Source organism: Lissotriton helveticus, chromosome 6 (assembly GCF_964261635.1).
Source record: "Lissotriton helveticus chromosome 6, aLisHel1.1, whole genome shotgun sequence".
NCBI lineage: Eukaryota > Metazoa > Chordata > Amphibia > Caudata > Salamandridae > Lissotriton > Lissotriton helveticus.
In genome coordinates, this window is record NC_136067.1 from 1102456665 (window position 1) to 1102478620 (window position 21956).

The 21956-nt window shown below is 43.9% G+C and overlaps 1 protein-coding gene across 2 annotated transcripts in view; it reads right to left on the bottom strand.

Annotated features, from left to right (window-relative positions):
- Positions 1-3642: 3642 nt before the first annotated feature.
- The window catches only part of MTLN (mitoregulin), a 39321-nt gene continuing 21007 nt past the window's right edge, over positions 3643-21956 (bottom strand). For both annotated transcript variants that reach the window (XM_078646941.1, XM_078646940.1), the window contains exon 2: positions 3643-3984. The gene's annotated coding sequence lies outside the window, so the exon portion shown is untranslated. The remainder of the gene's footprint in view (positions 3985-21956) is intronic.

Consider the following 21956-nt stretch of genomic DNA (forward strand, 5'->3'; position numbering starts at 1 on the left):
GTACCTGAAATTGATGGGCCGGAACGTAAAAATTAATATTCAATGCTGAAGTATCAAATATTTAGGAGGTGTGTCGACCTCTCCTCTTCTCTAGTCCAATCGAAATTGGGGATCCTTACATTTGCAACATTGGGGGTTGGTACACTGACCTGGAAAACAGTATAACTAGCGTAGGTTTAGCTACAGAATTTGTCCGACTTGTCCGAATAGCTGACCTGTCACTGACCCAACGCACTCAATAGCTGATCGAGAACAGAGGTGCTGCGAAGCACTCTGTCAGAAGGCTCGCTGACCCAATCGGGGTTCTGGGACCTGAAGTGCTGGCGAAGCACGTTGCTGGGGAATTCGATAAACCAATCAGGGTTTTGACTGATAGCTGCAGAGAGGGAGTCGCGCAGGCATTGCAACTTGAAAGGAAGAGGATCACACCGTCTTGAAGATAACTTCCTTTAGGCAGCAACGAAATCGTCGATGGACTCTCCTGGCATCTGCGCACGTTGCAAGAATTTATGACGTTCCAAGACAGTATTTCGTTTGGGACTAAATCTTTTGTCCAGAGTTTTGACAAGAGAAGCATATTCATCCAATATTTGTGCATCGCCATCATCACTTGAGATTGATATTCTCACTTCTTCAAGAGGTAAGGTTTTGAGAATGGACCTTCCTTCAGGCCCCAAATTGTAAACTAATAGGGCCTTCTTTTTTTTAGATGTGAAGACATCGCCATCAATGGCTTCAATGTAAGCGTCAAACGTAGCTTTCCATTGCTTCCAGGGCATAGGAGGAGGCCCAGAAGACTGCAAAAAGGGAGGTGGCGAGGCTACCTTTTCCATTTGCGTGGGGAGCTGCTGCCACGAATTTCCAATTAGAAATGTTGTAGAACTGAAAAGATTTTCTTTTTTTTCTTTTTTTTTTAAGATATTCACTTGCTTCACTTGCTTTTTTTTTTTTTTTTGAGTCAGGTCTTAAGTCACTTAAGTTACTAAATTAGGTGTACTTTGTTTTATCTGTGTTTTATAGTGTCATAATGCCCAAGTTCTGTATTGGTAAGGAGAAACAATGAAGATGTGCGCAGGTTGATCGTCAGAACACACGTCACAATGCGCTCTGAACTGCAGGATTGACAAGCATTATAATGTGCTGAGAATTCTACTGAGAGCGCACATCACAAAGGATATCCAAAGGTAGAATTTCAGGAGCGTGAATGTTAACGTGTGTCAGAACTGACGTGACAGATTGCGCACATGGGCTCGAGCAAACAGTGCTCGCGCTTAATCATTTAAGTCGTTTAAATCTGTGTCAGTGTCAAGGTTCACGCTAGTACTTCAATATATCATCAGGGCAAGAGAGTTTGAAGCAATTGACAACAGGGAATAATTTAAAGGTCTTTTGTAAACTCACAGTACAAGGCTCCGTTACTGTGTGAATGTCGTGCCGCTTTTCTTAAGTGAAGGTTTCACATCAGATTCGACGTGCTGGCTGCTCCCTTGAGACTGAACACCTGTTCTTGGAAGAAGCGAAGCGCTGGACCATCGTCGCCAGTGAAAGGAAGAGGATCACACCGTCTTGAAGATAACTTCCTTTATTAGTGTCCAGACACCAGCTCTCCCGGCAGCAACTGCCGTCCCGGGGATTCCACACCGCCAGCATAGGAAACCCCACGAGCACAGTCGTGCTCGTGGAGGCAGCTCGTGATATTAAAGGAACAGTACATCGTGACATTAAGATACAGTACATCCCAACACAACTGAACTGCGGGTGCTGGTCTCAACTTTCGGTGATCCAGTTCTGATCCAAATCTGGTTTCCTGTCCTGTTTCTGACCTGCACCTACTGGCGTTTGCAACTTTCAGGGTTTCTGTCCTTAACTGACCCGTGGCCAGGGTTGGTCTTCACACTGTTCTAGGTAAATATAAATCTGTGTGGGTAACAAATAGTATATTTGCGTCCTTTTCTTACCCTCCCTTTAAGTTTTGCTAAAGTCTTAATTGCATATGTTCCTTTTCTTTCCCCTTCCTTTAGGATAAATAATAAATCGTAAATCTTGCAGTTATGAGCATGTTCCATTTCCCCCCTACCTTATAGTTGGATGTTAAGTACTGTTCATGAATAAATAGATGATCCTTTTCTTTACCTCCCTTTAAGGAAAGCTGAAGTGATTACTCTGAATTATTAGCGTGTTCCATTTTCTTACCTTCCCTATAGTTACATGGGAAATTCAGTTACGTCATTAAAATTTGTGTTCCCTCTTCTTACCCACCCTCTTGAAAACGATTAAGCTGTGACTTAAAGTATGTCCCTTATTTTTCCCCATCCTTTAGAAAATATTGTTTCAAGTCTGATTCTCTATAAGTTCATTTTCAGTATGTTCCTTGTTCCTACGTTCATTTTCAGTATGTTCCTTGTTCCTACCCTCCCTTTAGAATTCTAAATGGTTGGCACAATATATCTTTTGCATAGTTATACACTGTTTGTGATTCTGATTATCGATAGCTTGCTTGCTGTTAATCTTTGGCTTATGACTTTTGATGAAGATTAGATAAAGGTTTTCAAAACTTCTAGAGTCTGTGGTTATTATATGAGTGCAAATTGTTGTCTTGCTACCATACTTATTATGCTAGACTCCCTAATCCCATAGGTTCACAGATACCGATGACCAGGAGAGTAAATCAAGGGTATAGGACCTAGGAAGTACAAATATCTGATAGATAGTGCACAGGTTACCTAATCTAAGAAATTGTGATAATTTGGATATGGGCCTAGGTGAGTATTTGACAAATTTATAGACGGGTGACCTGCGCGCTCTATCAAAGGTAATTGCCATACAATTACTTTAGCTATTTTCTCACGTTTTATCAGCGGTCTAGAATACCATGAATGCTTTTCAAAGCATTACTGGTCACATAGCCCTGTGTGACATGGAGGAATACACTCCTTAACTGTTAAGGTCAGAGTCTTGTACCACTATCAGTCACTCTTTCCGAGTTCCTAAATAAAAAATGTTGTTGCAGAACTATAAAGTCTCAATTATTTTGCAGGCCAGAGTGAAGTCTGCCCACAGTGGTCCATAAGAAAATCGTAGTAGGGCCAGAGAGCAGAAGTGCAAGCTACTAATGTGGTAGTGGTAGCCTGCTGGTTCACATACTTACCAGTGTATGGTTGGTAATGACGTTGCCAAGATGCCGAAGATAGATATAAGACGTGCATGAGTTGAAGAAACCGCAGAACCAACCACATTTTGTGCATCTCATGAATAACTTAGAGGTGGGAAATGCACAAATGCTTTCTGGGAATTAACTTTTAACACAACGAATACCAAACGATTTAACGTTAAGTTTTAAAGTGCTTATTCAGTCAGTTTCAGTGTATTACTCATGAAATGCCACATATTTCCTTCATGAAATAACAACGCATTACCTATGTTTGTTGCTCACAGTGGAACATGCGCTCCATTTTAAGGTTTGCAGCTCATATCTAACACACTATGACCACCATTCAGTACCAAAAATATCATATTTACATTAATGGCCATGCACACCAACGAGTAGACCTGTAAACTTAATTGGAGAAATATATGAATAAAAAAATAAAAGTAGTGGTATGAAGAGAAGAAATCAGAAGTGGAAATAAAGACATAACAATATAAATTATCAAATACATTTATAAACTGTAAAACATGCTTTAAAGCAAGGACACATTTAAAATCATCAATTCTTTGTCCAAAAAGCAAGTCTTTAAAGATTTAGTTCCACAGTTAAACACAGTTTGTCTTTCCCGGGTGATAAATGTGAATCCAGAAGAACAAAGAATGGCCACGTTGTATGATTCCATCCATAAAATGTAGGACAGTTAATCTTCTTTTAAACTGGTTGACTTCTCGCAAGTTCCATAAACAAAAGTACTTATTACATTTTTAACAAAAACATATGAAGGTTTCTTTAAGCACTGTGTCTCAGTTCAGCGTTTTGCTTCATTCTTTGAAAACCTGTCAAAAGCAAAAGAAAGAAAATCAAACAGAGTAAAGACACTTGAAGGCTAACAGAGACTAACACGATTGTAAACAATCTCACACGTTGCATATGTCAGAATTAAATAGCCTTCTTACACAATGAACAAAAGAAAGAAAAGTTGTATTTGCAAAATGGAAATCTAAAGTTTACTTATCTGAAATTCCCTCGAAGGTGTAATCCCGCCTACATTTACAGACCTTAGATCTAAGTCCAAAGCTCCCAAAGCCAACTCCAAGAGGTCAAGCTTGGAAAACGGATTCCTGGCAAAAGAGTACCATTTAACTTATATAATCTTTAGGTCTGGCTTAACAGAACTGCTGCAGCAAATCATACGTGATCAACCAAAAAAGGGAAAAAAAAACTAAAAAGCAGGAATAAGGTAGACGATTCGACCGTGGTTTCAGGATTTGATTTGACCAGCATGTGTGTTAGTCCGCTTTGTAATTAGTCCCATTGCTGTACAAGGGCAATGGATTTTGTCCATGCTTTAAAATGAAAGCACAATGATGTAATATACATTTTCAGAAAACAAAGAGGGAGTATCCCCAGGCCACAGTGTCCTAGTGAATCAAACGGAGAAAGACAATACAGAAAGAATCTTTTCTTTCTTTAGGAAACCCCTCACTCACCAACCTAGTTGGTGACATGCTTCATCATCGGGGTCCACCCAAGTGGCTGAGTGCCACTCGGGTGTGCTTCGACGCCTGCAACTGCAGCGGAGCTGGTTTTTTTGGGAAGTGACAGTGTTACAAGTGAGTGATTTAAAAATATCTTTGTGATGATCCTTATGTATTTTAATGTGGGGTCACAAGATATGGTAAAAACAAGTGTGATACTAATGTTGGCTACATTGACCAGAAAGTATCAATATTTTTGTGGATACTTTCTGGTCAATTTAGCCAACATTAGTATCACACTTGCAGTTGCAGGCGTCGAAGCACACCTGAGTAGCACTCGGCCACTTGGGTGGACCCCGATGATGAAGCATGTCACCAACTAGGTTGGTGAGTGAGGGGTTTCCTAAAGAAAGAAAAGATTCTTTCTGTATTGTGTCTTTCTCCGTTTGAATCACTAGGACACTGTGTCCTGGAGATACTCCCTCTTTGTTTTCTGAATATCTGACCCTAGGGGACTGGGAGTGTTTTTCCCAATATACTATCCCTTGCTCTCCCTTCTGTTTATACGTAATATACATTTTCCCACAATTGCCCCAAAAACCAGAGAACACTCTTTCTGCTGCTACATCACCCCAACAAGAAACAGCATCATGCCCAGCAGCAGAGCCAATGATACAAGCATAAAGTCCGGTGGCCCTTCTCGGATGTACAATGGCTTCACAGCGGCCTACAAAGGGCAACTCTAGTCTAGGTGGAACCATGAAATGGAAGGAAAAGGGAAGTTAAAGGTGGCATTTCTGCAGTGGCGTTGGCGAACATGATGGGGCCCCATTCATAAGGAGATGAATGCCTGATGGCGCCTTCTCAGGTCTCTTGATACACTGTCAGTCCTTCACTGACACCCTTCAAACAGCTCCCCACTAGTCCAGGAGGTTGTAGGAACACTGCCATGGCAGTTGTTATTGGGCAGCTTCCTTGACCTGGATATCAGAGCAGAGGTCAGCTGAACATGGGGGTAGAAGGCAGCAACAAGGCAGCCTAGAATACAAAGGCAGAATAAGCACTTCACCAAGGTAGACCTCAGAGCTGGACACGCCATTCTAGTCGTCCTTGCATGTTTTTTAGGTCAAAGCCAACTAGAAAGCACAGCTGTCTGGTTGCAAAGACATATTGGAGCCATGCTGGAAGCTGATCTCGAAATGCCTTCCGCCTATTGCTTACCACTGGCTTTGCCTTTGGTCACTCACATTTGCATGCTTTCTGTTCACTGACTTTGTTTTAGGCTGTCTAGATTGAGCTAGTTCCTCTTGCGGAACACTGCCTTTTTACCACCTCCCTGATTGACTCCTTTTATTCTCCCACATCTGCCTATTGTTTGGGAACTCCATTTTTTTCCTTTTGTGTGAAGCACTTCACGAGAATGTAGGTTTTAAAGCTGTCTCTCCTTGTACGATTCCCCCCTCCCCTCCCCTCCACCCCTCTCTCTATGGCGCTTTGTGGATTCTGCAGTCACTTTTACCAGAAGCGGTCCTGGTTTTTGAGGCACATTTTTATTCATGAAAGTGTAGGTTTTGTTTAGAGGCTGGTTTTCACAGGGTGTGCTTCACTATCTGACAAAACATGCCTTCCCTTCCACTGGGAAGCCAGAAGCAGTCATTTTGTTTTTACAACTGCAAAGATTTGTGGGTCAATTAGCTGTATGGGAGTGTGCATGGGTGTATGAGTGGTTGTGTGGGTGGCTGCGAGAGTGGTTCTGTGGATAATGTCATTTGATGTGTCATCAGTAACTGGCCACGTCATGAGTAACGTAATATGTGAGGTCATAAGCAGTGCATTGCGGGGTCGTAATTTATAGTTAGCTCATTTAACTATAACTGCTGAATTTCACTGGTTTTGTACAAGTGAAATTTGAGCCTAACTATAATGTCCCTGTAACCTTTGGTTCTTTCATTGAATTTCTAAGGTTTCTTAAATTCTATTCTATTTCCCCAACTATAATGTCTCTATAACCTTTGTTTTTTTCAGTGAATTTCTAGAGGTTTTTTAACATCAAATAAGATGCCCATCACAAAGCATGGTCGGGGTTGGATGCAGGGTATGGCCTGGCATAGTGCTGCCCCTACCCAAGCTCGCTACTCCTGCCCCCCTCCTTCTTGCCATCCATTGTCTAAGTCCATGCCCCTGCTACCTCTTTTCAGCTTTGTGGGGTCATTGTTCTGGCACTGCCATTTCCACCTACCCTGAACAGTTAGTTTGCTGCCCCATCCAGCCCTCTGTTGCCTAATTCTATGCCCCATCATTGCCCTCCACTTAGCCTCTCTGCTTAGCTTGCTTTCCCTACTTTGCTTCCCCTTCAATGTCTGTGTGCATACCCCTGCTACCACATTTTTTATCACCATGTTCCATGGACCTGCCACTGCCCACCATTTCTAATCTTCAGTGTTCTGTTGAGCTGCCACTGCCCCTCCCGCCTTCTAGCTTGGTCAGATGGCTGCCGCCAGTCCCTGCCACCTCCACACTGCATGTTCAAGTTCCATGCCCCTATCCCCTCCCTCCTGTACTCCATGGTTCATTTTGCTGCCACGCCCTTTTGCCTTCCATGCTCTGTTGTGCTGTAACTACTCCTCCTGCATGGTCTGTTGTGAAGCCCCTACTTTGTGCATGCCCCTGCCCCCTTCCTCTTGCCCACCATGGCTGTTGTGTTGCCACTTGACATGCATGGTCTTCAGTGCTGCCTCAGCCCCTCTCATCTGCCCTTTTGTGGTCAGCTTGCTGCCGCTGACCTCCTTCCAGCGTCCCTCTCTTGTCTGTGTGTATGCCATTATAGTCTCACTGTTGCCCTCCATGGTGTTTTGTGCTTCCAGTGCCCATCTCGTCTGCCCTCCATCTTCCTGCTCCAGCCCTGACGCCTTGCCCCCGGCCCTTTGTTTTCCATGTCCAGGCAGGCCCCTATCCCATCCCCTCTGCCTTGTCTGGTCCTTTGTGGTACCCGTGACCCCTCCCTCCTGCCCTTTATGGCACGTTATGCTGCAACTGTCCCTCCTGTCTGTCCGGTATGGTTAGCTTGCTGCCATTGCCTCTTTCCCCTCTTCTCTCTGTTGTCCATGTGCATGGCCCTGTCCCCTCCCTATTGCTTTCCATGGTCTGTTGTGCTGCACTGTCATTCCGCTTGCCCTGTGTGGTGTATTGTGCTGCTGCAAACCCCGATGCCTGCCCTATAAGGTCATTTACACGCACCTGCCCATCTCTCTCCTGCCCTCTCTTATCAGAGTCCATGTCCCCACCCCTTTCCTCCTGCACTCCGTGATCCAATGTACCTTACTTGGCAACAGTTTCAACTTGGTGAGAGGGAGATTTTGGAAAAGAGAACCTGGGGCACCGATTTTCCCTATTGACTTACATTGAAAAAGAGGCAATTTTAGGCAGGTGACAGTTAAATGAAGCCTTTTTGGGCTTAAAAATATCAGGAGACTTTTGCCTGAATCGGGTCTGTTGGCATGCATGGTTGTATTGCAACTGCCTCATTCTTCTGCCCTCAATGGTCTTTTATATTACAACAGCCTGTCTTGCATGGTTTGTTGCCCCTAACCCCTTTCCCCTGCCCGCCATGGTCCGTTGTGCTGCCACTGCCCCTCCTGCCTGCCCAGCGTGGTCAACTTGTTGCCTCTGCACCCTTCTCCATGAGAGGTTTTTATTCCCATTGAAATTATTGTTAGTGCTCTAAACAACTAAAATGAGGACATATTACGCAGTTCTCAAATAACAACACTGTAATTTTAAATAATTTGCTATCTTTAAGATTTTTTTATCCAGTTGATCACTTGAATGTATGTTACACTTAAGGGAGGGGAGAGGCATTACGGCCAGAGATGCATACTTAACAATTGGGGAACCAGGTTTGAGTTTCAGCATCAGTTAGACATCCTACGATTCTGGGCAAATCACTTAATCTCCCCATGCCTAATACTAAAATGAATATGTTCTTGTGCAATATAACTGATGCTCACGCACACGAAAGCACTCCAATACCTTCGGGTCAAGACTGCGCTATATAAAACTGCAAAAAAAAAATTTATGTAGTGTTTTGCACTCTTCTGTCGTTGGGCTATACTTGGGCTACATGTGGATGATATGTGTACTACATTTGGGCTCTTTTTTCCCTCATTGGGCCACCTAATGAGACTTATTTGTTATGAAGCTCCCTAATTTCCTCATTTAATGCAGAATCCTCAGTAGAAAATGGTTTCAGTTTTCCACTTCGATTCCATCAAGATAGCATTCAGATGTGCAACACTTTTGGCATAAATTCAGAATGTTAGCGCTCAAGTTGCATATTAGAACACTGTAGTAAAGCTGCAGATCATCAGAGAGTTAACTGCCACTCCGCTGCAGGTGTTGAAAGTGCATGTTTCAATTTGCATGTCAGAATGTTTTAATGAAATTGAAGGGGAAGATATTAGAGAACTCACTTAAAATGTGTCCTACTTTTTCTTTCTACAGCACTAACAATAATTTCTATAACAAACTGAACCCCCTCATTTTGTTCCTTTCTAAATTAAATGTTTTCAATTTTACCAGTTTGAGTCACTTAAGATGGCTTCAGGTGTTCCATACTTTTGTCACTGCTTTAGAACACTCTGGGGTGCTGCAGTAGATCACAAGGGAATCAAATGACGGGCTTCTCCTGTAGGTAGTGCATAATTTAGTGAGAATGTCAGACTTCATTCTCATATGACCGAGTAAGGTTGTGAGAATTCACAGAAAACATGCTCACATTTTAGCTTCTGGAGCCCCTTCCATAACCTCTGAGAAAATCATGAGAAAATAGTTCTCTCTCAAACATGACTGATGAAATTCCAGCAGAAGACTTTTCACCTTAGAACACACCACAATTCCTAAATGTTTTTTTAAAACTTTATTGATTTTACAACTTTCAGTGAAAAGCAGGACTAGGAGCACAGCACCAATCCAACAAATCGGAATACATTCCATTACTACTAGAAGGCGGAAAAGTTATCATATTACATTTCACAGCTGAACTACTGATCACCTCTCTGCGGGGCAGGGTCCGATTCTCCTGCTCTCACATTGATATTGTCCATTCCACACAGACCTGTGACCCCACCATCCACCTCTGGCCTCTCTGTGCACGGCTCTAACTGTATCCCTCTATTGTCCACCCATTCCTTCCAGATCTTTAAGTATTTCTGGGGTAGCCCCGTGACAAGTAAATCAGAAGTATCATTGCCATGCAATGATCCATGCCCTTGGCCCAGGTGTCTACAAGTTGAGCCTCCTTCGCCTTCCAGGCCCAAGCGATATCCCTCTTTGCGACGATGAGTCCCAGCCAAAGAAGTGCCAGAAAGTGTGAGGTAAACCCCCCTTGGGTCATTGCCTGCAGACAGTTCCTCGTGGGGATCAGGCCCATGCGGCAGAGCCTGGCTCTTGTGAGATATACTGTATGAAGTATCTTAAGTTGGATCAAACGAAACTGAGCAGTTATCATCGTCTCTCTGGATGCTTCCATCGCCTCCCTCCAGTCGTCTTCTGGACAGCCCAGTTCCCCTCCCATGCCTGCCGCACTCCCGCCATCGGCTCCGACATATTACACAATAACACTTTTATTTCCAATAGTTTATGCTCTTTAAGGCACAATTCCTAAAATGTGTATGGTACCATCAAAAAATGATTTATATTGTAACTAAACTCTGTTTCACCTGTTTTTTCCTTTTTGTGACCCTCAAAACCTGCCATTTACTACAATGCATTTCAATGCGGTGCTATCATTTTAATTGGTCCCAAGATGACTGCCAACACTTCCTGGATAAAGTGGTGGCAGCTAATCAGACCCCACCATGAGATATGCGTCCTAATGCTCTGACCAAATATACAAATTAGAATTTCCTTTAATATCTCAAAAACGACTGAACGGATTTACACCAAATATAAAAAGCATGCTTTCTGGACCATGAACTACCTTTCTGCTAAATTTGGTGTCATTCCATCCAGTGGTTCGGGCTGCAGTCATGTCAAAAATCTGAGAATTAACATGGGAAACAAATTTTTCTTTTTTCAAACCGCCCTTTTTTCTCTTCCCTGGCTTGACAGATCACCCTAAAGCAGGTGTCTTCAACAAGTCGATCGCAAGCTACAAGTAGCTCCCGAACACCTTCAGAGTAGCTCACAACCTTGAGTTCATTTTTAATTAAGCATTGGGTCACCTTTTTTTTTTAAGTTAAGGGAAGGCTGTGTTTAAATTATTATCATCAGGCTGCGAGCCTGATAATGAGCAGTGCTCAGTCTGATTTATGGGCCAGACTGGGGTACAGGGGTAAAGAACTGAGTATTTAACTCCTAAATAAAAGTCCTTGTCAACTCAATAGTGGAGCGTGAAAACAAAATGATGTTTCTGAATGCTTCTAAATGACAGAAAATGTAAATTTAAAGTTACCTTAATGATTGACTATCATTTAAATTTTCTGTTGTATTTACAAGCAGTAGGTCTTTTGCTCCCAGTGACCAGTAGGCACAGTGCAATATTTATAACTGAAAAAAAAAATGTTTTCAAATGGGAGAAACAAAGTGAAGAAAACATTTTCCACGCAACAGTAAGTATTAATGTCTTTCTCTACTTTCAATTAAACCAATTACTACTTAGGGGTCGATTCCGATGTTGGCCCGAAAGGCTCCGAGGGGCATTCGGTTAGTCCAAATTGGTGTCGTAACCTTGTTTCCGACCGACTTGGAAACATTTCCGACCGACTGATTACGATGGTTGGAAACCGGTCGGACTGTCCCACTCGGTTCAGACGCGCGCCCGAACGACATTCGGAGACTCGGAGTTGGTGGGAGCAGACTCGTACGTCTCTACGGACCGTGTTTCTGACCGAGAAATTACAATGTTGAATTCGGACAGCCTTTCCGAATCGGTCTGTCGGAAACAGATTGGCTGTCAGAATATGACTTTGGGGGCCCGTAACATGCCCCCCTTCACCCAGTGGCCTCCGGTTGGCACCCGTGGGGTTACCCATGGGTGAACTCTTTCCAACCATGCATGGTGTGGTAGGCACCAAGGGGTGCCAGCCACAGGGTGCAAGATTTTCCGTGACCACCCCTTTCTTCAATGGAAGCCTGTGTTGTTGGTCAGAACACAGGCTCTCATTGAAGTCAATGGGAGTCTGACTTAACGGTGCTCGGAATCATTGTAATCAGTCGGTTGGACTCCCCGAACCCGAGTCGGTCGGAAACCATTCTGAAACAGAGTCGGTCAGAATGCTTTCTCACCGACATCGTAATGAGGCCCTTAATGTTTTATGACGATTGTTTCTTTACTTAGAATTCCTACCATTGAAACAAATGTATTTTTATGTTATAAATATGGCACCAAGTCTACAGGCCACTGGTGGCAAGAAGCTTTGCGTTTGTAAATGTGACAATTGGAAATGGGGAAACATTTAAATGACGAGTTTTAAGGAATCCATATAAACAAAGTTTTACTTATTTACTTAATTATTTTAAGGAGGAGAGATTGAAAGTGCAGACATTTTTTCCTTATTCTAAACATTTTTGCAGAACATTTTTCTACACTTTAAATTTCTCCCATTTGCGTTACACATGTAACAGTGCCACATATGGCGAAAGGTATGTCCTGAGCCACAAGTACATACAAAAGTGTCTCTCAGTCACCCATACACATATTTCCCCTTCACACATCTCCACAGACCAAGCTCTCACTGACAGACATGGCAGCACCGTCACAGTGACCCTAGTCAAAGTATGTTGTTCAAACCATAGTATCTGGCTCTATGGACATTAGGCTTAAAGTCAATTACGCTGGGTGTGGGGGCATCTGGTATTTTGTGAGTTGCTTAGCCATCAGCAGCGCACAATGATTTTCACTGATCAGAACAGGGCAAAAAAATGTATTAAAATGTTACTAGACTTGCAGGTCTAGTAACTCGAATAATCTACCTGACCTAACTGTAATGTACTTGACCTATAAACTGGTCACAAATTGTGTGATCAAAGGTAAATATTTTGTCTTATGGAGCTGCCTTTCCTTCATTATCACATAAGAGAGCACCTTGTGATAAGCAGGTTCACTATTTCTGCTGTACAAAAAAATCCTTTATTTAGTAGAGTAAATGTTTGCTCCATGTATAATAAGAATCAAACCCACATATACGGTACACATGATCCCTATCTTCCCTATTAGTTCACTAATAGCATTTTCATCTGGGCAGGAGTAGGAACATTTCTCAGTTCATGTTTAAAAACTCACTTTTCATAAATATATTACTAAAGCATGAAGTGGTACTGCACGTTCATTCAAAGATCGCACATTTCCCATTGAAATGTCTACAAAACCTTCCCAGTAATATGTAGTTTTATTGATAAAACTATATAGCGCATAAACAAGGTTTAGAAATTTGAGTTTCAGCAAAAATATTTAAAATTTGCACATCACCAAGTAAAGTGTTTTGATTTGTTTTGATTCTATAAACATTTTTTCCCACCACAGAATTACAAAAATGTGTCTTTATAACTAGTAAAATATATTTGAAAGGTTTGAATAGTTAACTTATTATCTATTTCAGTGCTGAGTTAAGAAAAAAAGCCTGTAATCTTACAACCTTTCATTTCATAGGCTTTGCGCAGTTCGGCACAGTTCACTTTACAAAATCCTCTAACTTCAGTCACAGAAAGAGAAAAATAGATGTAGGAAGACAAATTGACTTTTGACCGCTGTCTCTGAAAGCCAGCAAATGCGACATAAGATTTAAAGGCATATTTGTTGCTCATTCACTTTGTGAGCAAGCAGAACCCTGGTTGTCGGCTCACCAGAACAGCGAGTAGTCCCTAAAAATAGCTCATCCTAATTAAATCTGGCTCACCAAAGCGAGTGTTATTTTCTAGCCCTGCAGAAGTAGCTCTCACTACAGAAAAGGTTGGAAACACCTAGCCTAGACAGAATATAGTGTCCTTGGTGACATGGAAAGGGAACGACAAAGGGGCTGGAGCAGTGAGAGAGATGAGGAAACTGAAAGTAGACACTCAGAGATACAACCAGGAGCTTGGGGATGGGAGGGAATAAACAAAAGCTAATGGTGCGGGAAGTAGTGGTGGAGCTGGCGGTCCAAATAAATCAGAGCATTAGAAGGGCAGAGGTGTGAGAGGGAGAGCAGCACAGGACATAAAGTGCCATAAAACACATGCAGTCTAATGGAGTGCTAAGAGGTAAACAAAAAAGTAGAACTGTGAATCTAAGCAAAGAAAGTATACAAGCCATCCAATTAAAAAAAGGATGGCTGAGAAGCTATGCTGCAAGGGAAGGACAAACACAAGCTGAAATCAAGCCACTGAAAAAGATGCAAGCAAATGAAATTGACAAGAAAGCCAACTAATGTTAAGCAATAATAGCTTGCCAAAAGTCGACTAAGTATTAGTATTGTCCACAAAAGATCTTAGACAACAGAGCTAAAAGTGGCCGGTACCTAAAAAAGAAGGGGTAGAATGCTTACATTCATTTCAGCCAAGGGCAACAAGTCAGTCCACAGGCCAGTCCACTGTTTTTTTACCCACTGTGCTACTCCAGATACCATATACACATCATACTTGTTTTTGCTCCAATAGTAACAGTCTAGCTCAGTGGTTCTTAACATCTGACTTCTGTGAACGCAGCTGAATCACCACTGGAAGCAGAGACCTGCAAGCCATTTCTATGGTGTGTATCTCAACAATAAAATACGAAAAAGACACGAAAAAGTATACACTATTTGAACTGACCACATCTACTTTCCTCTGCCACTGCATTAGAGTAACAACACATCAGTATCGGCTTCACAAATCAACAAGTAATAATGTGAAATCAGAGCTTGCAGTAGAAGTGGTGGGACAGAAGTAGTAACTAGACTGACACTAGCCGCAGACAGAAACAGGGTAGCAATCAAGGTTGGGATGAACAAAGCTGGACACCATGCAAGTATTGGGTGTCAAAAGATGACAAAGACAAGGACTGTATAAAAGGTAGAAAACAAAGCAATGGGTGCACTATCCCCGTTTGCCCTGCAGCGCCATTTTAACGAGGAGCACCAGGAATAATCAGGGATAGTGCACTCTATTACATATCTATTGCACTGCCCTCAGAACAACTGCGAACTCGCAACTGCCTGGACGTCAGCGCATTATTGAACAGCGGAGCAGTTGTTTGTAGCAGCTGCTCCACCATTCACATTGCAGGCAGCACCCAGCCGGTACTTCAAACAAAAGGGACAGGTGGAAAAGCAAAGTGTTTTGGTAATTTGCAGAGGGATGTGCCCCCATGCAAATGAGAGGAACATTCCCATAAGAAAGCACCAACACTATCTATAGAACAGAAGGGGCTACTAAAGAGTCTGTGGCCCTTCAGTAGTACCACCGTGCCCTGCCAGAGCAGAAAAGAACAAGTTACTTACCTTCGGTAACGTTTTTTCTGGTGGATACAGTATCTGCCTGTGGATTCCTCACCTTGTGAATATCCCCCTACGTCAGCAACGTTCGGAAAATTCTTTGCAGCTCGCCGGCGTGGACGACGTCACAGGAACGCACGACATCACGCACGGCTCATCTGACGTCACCGTAATAGGTCTACGCCGGCGTGATGACATCAGTTCCGTGCCTTCGAGGCACAAGGATGGACCAACAACAATAGAAATATACACAGTATACACAGCACAAACTAGTCAAGGTAACACACATAGTGTGAATATAACATAGTAAACATGTCCAAGAACACATTCCTTTTGAGAATAACATGTATACATTAAAAAACATTACCAAAAATTCAGGTATAGAAGAGTGGACAACGGGGAGGCGGGTGGGCATGTGAGGAATCCACAGGCAGATACTGTATCCACCAGAAAAAGCGTTACCGAAGGTAATTAACTTGATCTTCTGATGGATACATCTGCCAGTGGATTCCTCACCTTGCGAATAGATTCCCACAGCAGTCCCCACTCCCGGAGGAGGGTGTCCACTCTCCTATACCAGAAAATCCTGGAGGACAAAACGCGCAAAGTGGCCGTCCCTCCTCACCTCGGTATCCAAGCAGTAATGCTTTGCCAAAGTGTGGAGGGAGGCCCAAGTTGCCGCTCTACGAATGTCCTCAACAGGAACACCCCTAGACAAACCAGATGTTGAAGACTTTGCTCTAGTAGAATGGGCTCTTATACCCTCTGGAGGTTCCTTACCAGCCTGGGCGTAGCAGATGTTGATGCATAGTATTATCCATCTCGAAAGTGTGCGCTTGTGCACAGCTCTTCCTTTTCTGCAGCCAGCAAATCCAGCAAACAGCTGGTCATCCACTCGATAGTCCTTTGTCCTATCAAGATAAAAGCTCACCGTCCTCTTAGGGTCCAGACGGTGAAGCCGCTCCTCCTCCTTGGAAGGGTGAGGGGGAGGATAGAAGGTAGGAAGGGTAATAGGCTGTCCTAGATGGAAGGGAGTTACCACCTTAGGCAGAAAAGCAGCCCTGGTTCTAAGAACCATTCGTTCAGCATGAATGGTCAAGAATGGGGGCTTTGAACTAAGAGCTTGAAGCTCACTTACCCTCCTTGCCGAGGTAATTGCAACTAGGAAAACCGTCTTAAAAGGCAACAACCTCAAGGGACAACTATGTAAAGGTTCGAAAGGGGAACCCATTAGATAAGTAAGCACCAGATTCAAGTCCCATTGAGGCACAATAAAAGGAGTAGGAGGAAATTTATTTGTAAGGCCCTTCAGAAATCTCAAAACAATAGGAGATTTAAATAAGGACGGCTGATCCGGCAGGGAGAGAAATGCCGACAACCCCAAAAGAAAACCTTTAACTGTAGCCACAGCAAACCCTTGCTGCGTGAAGAAAGAGCAAATAGAAGTATATCTAACAAACGAGCCCTCAAAGGGTCAACGGACTTCTCCCCACACCAAGTCACAAATTTAGACCATCTGTATGAATAGATTGAATTGGTAGAGTCACGCCTCGCCGATAGAATGACATCCACCACATCATGTGGGAGAGAAAAGGAATTCAGGTTGACCCGTTCAATCTCCAGGCATGAAGGTGTAAGGTCTGGAGGTGGGGGTGTAAAACCTGCCCCTCCATCTGAGGGAGGAGATCTGCCCTTTGAGGGAGACGGAGGCGCGGGCACAAGGAAAGGTGGAGAAGATCTGTGTACCACACTCTTCTTGGCCAATCCTGGGCGATCAAAATAACTTGGGCCCGGTCTTGGCGAATCTTCCTCAGAACCCGAGGAATCAAGGGTATGGGAGGAAACGCGTAAAGGAGCTGTTTGTCCCAACTCAACTGAAACGCTTCCCCCAAGGCCCCCTGCATCGGAAACTGGAGACTACAGAATGACGGGCAGTGAGCATTCTCGTGAGTGGCGAACAGGTCCACCAGAGGAGTTCCCCACATCCGAAAGACGTGACGAACCACCTCTGGATGAAGCCTCCACTCGTGGTTGGCTGAGAACTGCCGACTGAGACTGTCTGCACGCACGTTCAGAACTCCGGCCAGATGATTTGCCATCAGACAAATCTGATGGTCCTGAACCCAGGACCAGAGACACAGAGCCTCTATGCAGAGACACCGCAACCCTACTCCTCCCTGTTTGTTGACATACCACATCGCGGTGGTGTTGTCCGTCAGGACCTGAACCGACCGCCCGCGAAGTGAAGGGAGAAAGGCCTTGAGTGCTAGACGTATTGCCCGCAACTCTAGAAGGTTGATGTGAAGCAACCTTTCCTCTGGAGACCAAAGACCCTTGATCTCCAGATCCCCCAGATGAGCACCCCACCCTATAGTGGATGCATCCGTTATCACCGTGGCAACCGATGGAGGTAGATGGAAAGGCTTTCCTTGAGACAGATTGCCTTCCACACCCGACCAAGATACATCCGCCGCAGCTTCTCTGGAGATCCTCACAGACTCCCTGAGATCTCCGTTGTGTTGATACCACTGCCTGCGGAGACACCACTGGAGTGCCCTCATGTGCCAGCGTGCATGGTTGACCAACAGAATGCAGAAAGCCAGCGTGCATGGTTGACCAACAGAATGCAGAAAGCCATCAGACCGAGCAGGCAAAGGACCTTCAGGACTGGAACGACCGCTCCACTGTGAAATAAATGAATCATTGCCTGTATGTTGAGAATCCTTTGAGGTGGAGGGAATGCTCGACATACAGTTGTGTCCAGTACCGCACCTATGAACAGGTTGCGCTGGGAGGGCACCAGGTGAGATTTGGGTACATTTATTGAAAAACCCAACCTGTACAACAACTGGGTTGTGACTTGCAGATGATGGAGCACTGCCTATGGAGAATCTGCTTTGATCAACCAATCGTCCAGATACGGGAATACAGGTATCCCCGACCTTCTGAGATGTGCTGCCACCACAGCCATCACCTTGGTGAAAACTCGAGGTGCAGTAGTAAGACCAAACGGGAGGACCGCAAACTGGTAATGTTGCGATCCCACCGTGAAACGGAGATACTTCCTGTGCGACTTCAGGATAGGGATGTGGAAATACGCATCCTGCAAGGCGATCGACACCATCCAGTCCTCTTCCAGCAGCGCCTGAAGAACCTGAGCAAGGGTGAGCATCTTGAACTTCTCCTGTTTCAGGTAAAGGTTCAAGGTCCTGAGGTCCAAGATTGGACGAAGTCTGCCATCCTTCTTGGGAATCAGGCAATACCGGGAGTAGCATCTCTGACCCCTTTCCTGCTCCGGAACCACCTCTGTCGCACCCTTTCGTAACAGTGACAGGACCTCTTCCTGCAGGAGAAGTAGGTGGTCCTCCGAGCAAAAACCTTGCCAAGGAGGGTAATCCGGAGGAAATTCCCGAATTGGAAGAGCATAACCATTCTCTACGAGATTGAGAACCCAAAGATCTGACGTAACCGATTCACAATCCCGTAGAAAATGGGTAAGCCGACCCCCTACAGGACCCACATGATCCGGAAAGGCGGATCTAGGGCTGCTTTGCTGATGATGGAGGGGGTTGGGAAGCGGAGGAGGAAGAGGAGGAGGCTTGACGTCCTCGAGGACGAGCTCTTTGTCTGCCCCTGTAGGATTTATATAGTGGATTTTGCTGTTGCTGCTGCTGTTGAACTTGACGGTAGGGTCGAAAGGACGAACGCCCAAAACCTCTATACCTCTTAGTCGCAGAGCCTCTGGACTGCAGCCCCAAAGATCTGGCAGTAGGCCCTACTGTCCTGAAATCTTTCTAAAGCTGCATCAGCTTTTTTGCCAAATAATCCAGTACCATCAAATGGCAAATCCAACAAGGCTGCCTGAATGTCCGCAGAAAAGTCAGATGACTTCAGCCAAGCAGCCCTTCAGAGGCAACAGAAGTTCCCATAATGCGAGCAACTGAATCAGCAGTGTCAAGTCCACTTTGAATCACTTGACGTGCAGCCGCCTGTGTATCAGTCAACACCTCATCAAAATCCTTCCTGCTGTCCTCTGGAATCTTTGGAGCCAACTGCCGTACAGAGTCCATCAGAGCATGTATATATCTCCCCAAGAGACATGTGGCATTGGTCGATTTTAGAGCCATACTCGCAGAAGAGAAAATCTTCTTCGCAGTCTGATCCTGTTTCTTGGACTCCTTATCCCCAGGCACTTGAGGGAAAGCACCAACAGACTTCTTCGAACAGGCTGCCTGTATAACCAGACTTTCAGGCAAAGGATGCGAAGATAGAAACTCAGGATCACCAGGAGCTACCCTATACCTCCTTGCAACACCCTTAGCCCCTGCAGGAGCTGTAAGAGGCCTGTTCCAAACCTCCAATATAAGCTCAGTCAAAGCCTCATTAAAAGGAAGCAATGGTTCTACAACCGAAGATGGGGAATGAAGGACCTCAGTCAATATATTAGCCTTGAATTCAGCTGTAGGCAAAGTCAAATTTAAAAGAGCCGCAGCCTTTTTAATGACCACATGGTATGGTGCAACGTCCTTTGAAGGGGCATCAGAAACAGAGGACAGCTCCCATTCAGTGGAAAGCTCTAAGCCACTAGCTTACCTCAAATCATCAAAATAGTCCTCCTGAAGCTCACCTTCTTCCATCTCAGCCTCAACCCTCTTTTCTGTTTCGTTAGTGGTTGTGATTTTCGAGAACAAGTTTGCAGGATTTTGCCATCATTTGAACACACCTGGAGACTGAGAAAACATAGATCTGCCGTTCACCCTAATTAACCAACGAATCTAAACAAACATGGAACTGTGACCATTCTTCCAGTCCCTCTTGAACTGTCCTCGATGAACTCGCACATTTTCTATAGCTAATTCAGAATCGTGCATTCAGCTTTGAACTGCTGCTGTACATTATTTTTTTTAGCGCTGGAATATCAAATAAGGATGCTCTCTGCACGAGCATCAACAATCAAATAAGCAGTCATGTTTAATTGAAATGTTATAAAATTGTTTCAGTGGCCGTCACAATTTGATTGAGTGTTGTTTCTTACTTTTGAATGTGCGTTTATACAGATGTTAACCTCTGATTACACAAACTTTTGGGTCTAAAATTATCTGACGAAAGAAATAAGCAATTGCCTCCAGTTCACAAGTATAGACGGAAAGGAAATTGGTTCTGATTTGCTCAAATCTAATATACATCCTTAAACTAAGGAGTAGCACGAGACCTTAAATGAACGTTGGCCTTCACTGCTTGAAAAAGTTACTTTAAAGGACCCATTGGAAGAAAATCATGAAAACAGCTGGGTGGGGACCCACCTGGTCATGGCCTCTTTGTTGACTAGATTTGAATATGGTGAGAGCTCAGAATGCTATTATGTATTCAAAGGCTGGGACATTCAACAAGTCATCCCTCATACATGCACTGTCACTCATTCTTGTGCACCATACATCCATTCATCTGCTCACTCACAGACTTGACCTTGCATTTACCCATCAACACCAAATATACACCCAAACACAAGCTAAATTAAAATAATTAAAGGGGAGCATAGAAAAATGCACTGTTCTAAATTTGGCTTCTGGGAATGTTATGGTGCACAGTGTATCATTGTTTTAAATTTCCAACATCTCCAAATTTATCAGTAATGTGTTTGCCAACTTGGCGTGGTAAAATAATGGTACACTATGCGCAATACCATTCCAGGATGGCTGCTCAGGTCATCTTCAAATGGTATTATGCATTGTATATTATAGTTGTGCTGATCCAAAATGGGACAGCATAATGCTTCAAAATGCAGTTTCCCTCATGGAATGATAAAACAATTATACACTATGGACAATACCATTCTAAGATGGCCGGCTGGTTTAGAAGCAGGTTATGTTGATGCAGCCCACTACAGATTAAATGAGCGGCTAGCAAGCTGCCTACAAGCACTGTTCAGGGAGCTGCTGGATGCTGATAAAAACAAAATAAACAAAAACATAGGAAAGAAACTCAAGGTAAACTAATAATAGAGAAAATGCAAACCAAACACGCATTTGCAATGCAATAGGTCTTGCCTTTTATTCGTGTGTTTAAAAACCGGCAATAATAAAAGGTATTGTCAATTACAATACCAATAGGTCAAAGTTTATATCAATGCGAGACGTATTGAATTGAGACCTATTAAATTGCAAATGCATGTTGTTATTTGATGTAAATCTGTTCAGTAGTTTTATATTTATTAAACAAAATCAAAATTTGGATATCTAGGGACATGGATCCTCCGAGGATCCAACAATCCCCTTTCTGATATCTGATTGGTTGGCAACACTTCAATCTGGCAGTTATCTTGGGACTCTGCTTTAGCAGAGTCCCAATCAAAATGTAAAAAAAAGAAAAAAAGGAGCAGGGTAAGAATACCCTCACCCCCTAGCCCTGGTCTTGAGGTCCCCAGCAACTCAACCAGGGCAAAAATGCATCTTATTTTTATTTGGCCAACAAAATTGCAACAGAGTCTTGAATCCGCTGCAAAGAAATTTAAAATAATAAAAAACACAAGCGAAGTCTCTTGCGCTTGTTTTTAAAAAAGCCCTGGGTGGGCCTGGTCCCAGAGGGATGCACATACATGAAAAAAATTAAAGGAGGGGGGGCGCACAGGACCCCACCCCGAGGCTGTTTTTAGCCCTGGGTACCACCACCTCCCCGGGGCTTTATTTTAATTTGGGTGTGGGGGGGTGGGTGGAGAACGGACACTCTGACCCCCTCCATGGGGCTTTTTGAGCCCTAGGAACCACCATCTCCTCTGGGGTTTCCAACATAGTGGAGGCGGGCTACTCGGACCACCCTCCAGGAGCTTTAATATGCCACAGGGACCACCACCTTCACAGGGCCACAAAATTTAAAAACTAGGAA